General features: G+C 56.9%; 1 long non-coding RNA gene across 3 annotated transcripts in view; it reads right to left on the bottom strand.

Moving 5' to 3' along the window:
• LOC102478673 (uncharacterized) overlaps window positions 1–5,937 on the bottom strand; it is a 53,478-nt gene that overhangs the window by 43,543 nt on the left and 3,998 nt on the right. The window contains exon 3 of one of the 3 annotated variants that reach the window (XR_001371139.2): window positions 4,044–4,113. The exons of the other annotated variants lie outside the window; for them this stretch is intronic. This is a non-coding gene — a long non-coding RNA (uncharacterized LOC102478673). The remainder of the gene's footprint in view (window positions 1–4,043; window positions 4,114–5,937) is intronic. 3 annotated transcript variants of the gene reach the window in all.

Raw genomic sequence — 5,937 nt, 5'->3', positions numbered from 1 at the left:
GGAAACCAGGGGCCGGCCAATAGCGTGGTGGTTAAGGGTGCTGATCTCCCACATGGCCAACAGTGGTTTGAGTCCCGGACCTGGCTGCTTGCTCTCTCCCTTTTTCTCTTCTCTTCTCTCCTCTCCTCTCCTCTCCTCTCCTCCTCTCTCCTCTTCTCTCTTCCCATGTCCCCATGCAGGGTGTGGGGAGCAGAGAGGGGCTGTGCTTGGCCGGCCCCAGCCCCTGGGGAGAGGACAACAGCAGGGGCAAGACTCCCACCCGGCCGCCTGCCTCCTGCGCGGTCGGCGCCCGACTCCCTCCCCGGCCTGCGGTGCGCGCTGGGCCGGCCTCCGGGGAGCCGCTCCCGCGTGGGGCCCGCTGACAGCGCGCCCAGCAGAATATTGTATTAGTTGGTTGTGAGCTGTGTTCTCGTCAGGGTATCTGAGTTTCACAGAACAGACGGGGTGAGAGTTTTTGTGCTATATCCAGATTGGCTTAAAATAATGTCGCTTTTGTAGCTTATTAAACCACAGAAACTATACCAAAGCCATCGGCGGCTGCCAGCAAACTCAGAGCTGGGGTTGGGGTGAGGGTTCCGCGCAGGGGTCAGGCTGCTGGGCTCTCCAGAGCAGGAGGAGGGACACAGACGGCCTTGGTGGCCTCACTCCTCCCCAAGAAGACCAGGGGTCTGCAGCAACACTTGGGGCCCCCCTAGTCTCAGACTCCCCGCTGGGCATCTGAGAACCCCAGGAGCCCTGGCCCTGGCTTCAAAAGGGGCCTGCGGGCACAGAGGCAGCACGAGCTGAGGGGCTGCCGGAGGAGGGAGATTGTGGGTTGAGCGGGCCCTGCCCAGGGGCAGACCCTCTCTGGGGAAGCCCACACCTAGGCAGGGGTATGGGTGTGCGGTGCTGTCTTGTTCCAGAACTGCAGGAGAGAGGCAGGGCCTGGGGAACAAGGAAAGGGCCAGGGTGCCATCAGCACCCCTGTCTCACCTGAAAGGCCTTCGCCTCGTCTGACAGACCCTTCTCCCCTAGCCCCAGTCCCTTAAGAGTGATCCTGTCCCCTGCCTGAGAAGAGGGTAGACAGAGGGGCAGAGAGGCCCACCAGAGCAGCCCTGCTCTCCACCCTCCCTCACAGATCTGAAAATCACACCTAGAGCTACCGTGTGTAGCTTTAAACTTCGCGACACATCTACGAGGTGCATGCTTGAGCGATCCCTAAATGAGACGAGGGAACTAAGGTTCAGAGAGACAGAGAGATTTGCCCAAGAACACACAGCTACAAGATACAGTTACAAGGGCCAGCAGGTGGCGTGGTAGTTAAGGGTACTGGACTTGCACATAGTTAACCACAGTTCAAGTGCAGGACCTGGTGGCTTGCTTTCTCAAACCCCTTCACTCTGCCTCTCTCTGATCAAATTTAAATGAATAAATAAATAAATAAAGGTGAATAATATAATTCTTTAAAATATAGTAACACTGGAATTTGAGCCCCATCTAACCACAGAATGAGCGTTCTAACAACTGAACCACAGGGCCTCTGGTGTTTGAGAGGTAAGAATACACGATGTGGGCCTCTATTTCTCATGCAGCGCCCTATTTAAGCCTTTCGGAAATGGAAAAACCTACAGAAAGGGAAAACTGTTTAGAGGGAAACCAGTGCCACAACCCCCACTCCACTTCCTGGCCTGTCCTTGGGCCACGCCTCTGACCTCCTGCCTCCCCAGCCTCTGCATCTGTCAGGGAAGAGTCCAGGGCCATGTCAAGTCTCTCCAGAGCCAAGCAGTGCCCTGGCCTGGGGGAAAATGCCCTGGTCACCTGTCAGGGGCTCCTTTAAGTAGCTGTGACCCTGCCTTCTCTGACGGGACCCCTGCTCCTCTTCCCATGACTCCCACAAACACACCCAGTCCCCAAAAACCTAGGCATCTTTCTCAGTGATGCCTCCCCACCCCTCACCCCAGCAGTCCAGTCTCCCATCAAACACTGCAGCTTCCCCTGGTGACTCACACCGCATCTGCTCACCGCCACCTTTCCACTCTGCTTGCCGGCCCCCTGCCTCCGGGTCCTCCCCCTGCAATCCACGCTGCGGCCCCAGTGACCCTCCTAGGATGACCACACGTGAACCCTCACGGAGAGCCCCCACCACCTGTGTCAGAGGATGGAGGCCTCAACCCTCAGCCTGGCAGGCCTCCAGTGCCCCTCCGCCTCTCCCTTCCCCTCCCATGCACCAGCCACCAGGACAAAGCCTTTCCAAACAAGCTCCCTGGACGCCTCCCTGCTTCCGCTCAGAGCCACCTGCCTGAAACGTGGACGCGGACGGATCAACTTCATACCCACCCCCCCGAGAGTCCTGCTGGGAATGAAGAGCGTGAGATGGATAGCCTCGGCATCCTGATCCAGACGCATGTGTGAAACCGAGACAGGGCCACACCCGCCCAGTCCAAGAGGCAGAGGCTCTCGACGGTTAGGATCTGGGCCTGGGTCCAAAGCCCTGCTCCAGTACCTAGGCTCGACATCGAACTGCTCTGTGCCTCAGTTCCCCCGTCTGTAAAAGGGAGTGATAACAGTCCCTCCTCCTGACTGGTTTTGACAATTAAAATAGTTCATATGTATCGGGGAACAGGCTTGCCATGTGATGTTACCTAGATGTCAGTGCTAACTGACGTGAGCATGTCTATGATCCCGAGAGGAGAATGGAAGAGAATGTCATCATCTTCACCTTGCAGCCCCACTTCCTTTGACCCTGATGCCCCTAACAGCTCTCTCCGTTTTTCTTTTTTAGTTTTGCTATAGGGCATGTGCACTTACTAGAGAGAAAGAAAGAGAGAGAGGAGAGGCAGAGAGACAACGAAAGAGGCAAGAAAGAGAAAAGAAAAAGAGAGAGAGAAGAGAGAGGGAAGGAAAGTGAGAAATCACCCCCCAGGGGGATGGCAACGCTGCAGTCCTCTCTCTTCCATTCTCTTCTCAGGATTGTAGACACACTCATGCATGCAACCGGCATGACTTTCAGGCCACCAGGTCCAAGACTCAAACCGTGTAGTTGGCCATGTGGGATCCAGTGCTTTAACCTCCATGCCACTGGCTGGCCGCTAACAATTGTTTCTCTCTTCGTTTTCCTCACTCTCTCCCTCTCTCTCATGCACCACATCCTCACATGTGGTGCCCAGATTCGCATATTCAGGTGTGCACACACATGTGCACCCAACCACCCATGTGCTCCCACGCCAGACTCCCCACCCTCAGAACTTTCTTGCATTCTGTGGTCCTCTTCAGCCAGTTTCAGGACCATGGTCTCTAACTCTCCACCCCTTTGCAACATAGGAATTTGAAGTCAGGAACTCCCCCAGGAACCCACCCAGGACCCCCTACTGTCCAGAGGATTAGGCACCCCATCTCCTCAGCTGGCCCTGCCCCATGACCCGAACACTGCTAGGGAGTGGGGTGCTGGTGCCTGGCAGGGAGGAGACTGGAGCAGTGTACCCATGAGGCATGTGGGCAAATGCAGGTGGTCCCCAAGACACAGCTCCTTCCAGAGCGATTCTGTGGCAGTGCCTTCTCCTTGCCAGCTCTGGCACCCGCAGGTCCCAGCCTGCCGTCCACAGCAGAGCCCGGAGGCAGGAAGTCCCATGGCAAGTGGACACTTCATTTCCTTGGGGTCTCCTGAGTCTGCTCCACCATGCCCAGGCCCTCCGGGTCATCATTCGTGAGCTTCCCTCGTGGCCTCGCAGAAGCTCCTGGGCAGGCCCTTGCACACCGGGGACCTTTGTCACACCCAGCTCAGGCAAGCACTTTTATGCATTTGAGTCTCTATTTCAGGGAGGGTAAGGGGGGATTTGGAGAGAGGCAGGTCAGAGCTGAATTCAAATCCACCACCTCCCTGCTGTATGGCTTCAACCTCTCTGAGCCTTCCGCGTGTGCTGAGAGCTGACGTGAGGAGTGACAAGGAACACAGACGAGAATGAGCCAGAGAAGCTCAGAAGCATGAGACAAATAAAAGGCTGCAGACCACCACCTCGGGGACTACGCTTGCCATTTCCCAACCTCTGTGTCCCCGGGAGCCTCACCCCTGCAAAGTGCATCCCTGGGGTTCTCCTGCCCTCTGGCTTCTGGTCCAGGTCAGCTAAAGCTCAGCTCCTGTAAGAGACCCAGGGCAGGAAAAGACAGTCTGGGAATGACTCACTGATTTCTGGCTCTGGCTGTGAATACGCCACGGGGACGCTCCGACCTGTGGCCCCTCGTCTCTCCCACTCTCACTCCCTCCCTTGCCCCTCAGGCCTAAGAGTGGCCTCTGCTTCCTTCCCCCATGGCTTCATCTTCCTTTGCTGTTTCTCCCAGCCGTGCTTCTCCTCACAGCCTCCTCTGTGAAGGTTCGGGTGTGCCGACCTCCACCAGCTGATCCCATGCAGACCGGAACAGGACCTGCCAGAGCCTCCGTGTTCACCTCGCTGCCCTTTGTCTTGAAGATACCCTGGCTCCCTGCCCTGCTGCCCCTGCCTGCCCAGACACTGCAGACTCATCGGCATGAAGCTGGAGAAGGCAGAGGAGGGAAGAGCTAGGATGGCTGTGGGACGCAGTTCCACTGCTCCCTGCAGAGGAAGGAGCCCCATTCCCTGCCCTTTGCTGCTGACGCTTCCTCCAGGCAGTATGGCAGCCTGTCTGGGTGAAAACTTGCCCGGACCCTACAGCCCCAGGGCAGCTGCTAGGTGCCTAGGCCAGGGGGCTGCACTCATTCCCCACACCTGGGGCTCAAAGACTGCTTTGCCTGTGTGGTGGAAGCTCTGGTTTAATTAAGGATCTTAGGAGAGAATTCTCTCTTGTTATTTTCTGAATAAATTAAGGAAGTAACTTTGATGCAATATCATTTTCATCTAATCAGGAACATTCTGAAATTACCATATTGTTTTCCATTAGAAACCCCATCAGCCCCCAAATCAGATAACCAGGCTACAGGGCTGCCAAGGCCCCTCTGTCCTGGGGCGGGTGCGCTGTGGGGACAGAAAGGGACTCGCTGCTCCTGCCCCATCCCTTGTTATGTTAGTGAGATTGCTCACAGCTCCTAGCAGGACTCCCGACCTTGCTCATGGCTGAGGAGGGGGTCCCCCAGGGCAAAGGGCAAAGGAGGAGCCCAGGGAGGCCTGCAGAGCAGGTTGGGTTGCATCAGAACCTGCCCAGGAGCCTCTTGGCAGTTCAGCTGGGAGAGAGGAGAGGTCAGGTTCACCTGGAGCCCCCACACCCACTCTGACCCAGGCAGCCTCAAGGGACAAGAGAAGGCAGCTCAGTGGGTCCTAGACCACACTAAGGGGCAAGGAACGGAGACCTGGGGTCCAGCATCTGAGAAAAGGCTGAAGGCTGCCCATGCAAAATGGGGCCAGAGGCTGCTGGGAATTTGCGAGATTTTCCACAAAGCTGATTTCCAGTCTCTAATGACGCTCCCTAAAGGCTCAAGCTGAAGGGTGTCCAGACCACAGCAAGTCGGGGCTGTGGAAGGAAGACGGAGGGGGTGGGGAGGGGGGAAGCCCCAGGACCCAGGGATAGGACTCCAGGGCTGGAGCTCTACTGCCCAAGGCCTCCCCTGAGGGGATTCCCCACCATCCCCCACCTTCATAGCAGGAGGACTCGGAGGCCAGCAGAGTCCAGGGCATGACGGGGCCCTGTCAGAGATCCATCCTGGGGCCGAGCAGTGCGGTGTATCCCGTCATGCCCTGAGTCCCAAGTGTCTCTTCACGAAATACAGTGATCCTTTAGAGAGGCCGGCCATGGGACAGAATCGCTTTGTCTGTGGGTCCGTTTGTCCCTATTCCTTCTCTCGGTCTCTGATTTTCTTAAATTCTGGCATCTATCTCTGTCTCTCTTCCCTGTCCTTCCCGCTCTCTTTCATGTGTCCACGCTCCACTCTCCACCACGACTCGGGCCTCAAGAAGCCAAGACCCTTACCCAGAATCAGCCGGAACAGCCTCT

Source organism: Tupaia chinensis, unplaced genomic scaffold, assembly GCF_000334495.1.
Source record: "Tupaia chinensis unplaced genomic scaffold, TupChi_1.0 Scaffold000604_1, whole genome shotgun sequence".
Classification (NCBI taxonomy): domain Eukaryota; kingdom Metazoa; phylum Chordata; class Mammalia; order Scandentia; family Tupaiidae; genus Tupaia; species Tupaia belangeri.
Note: the sequence above shows the minus strand (reverse complement) of the source record. Positions and strands in the feature narration are given on the sequence as shown.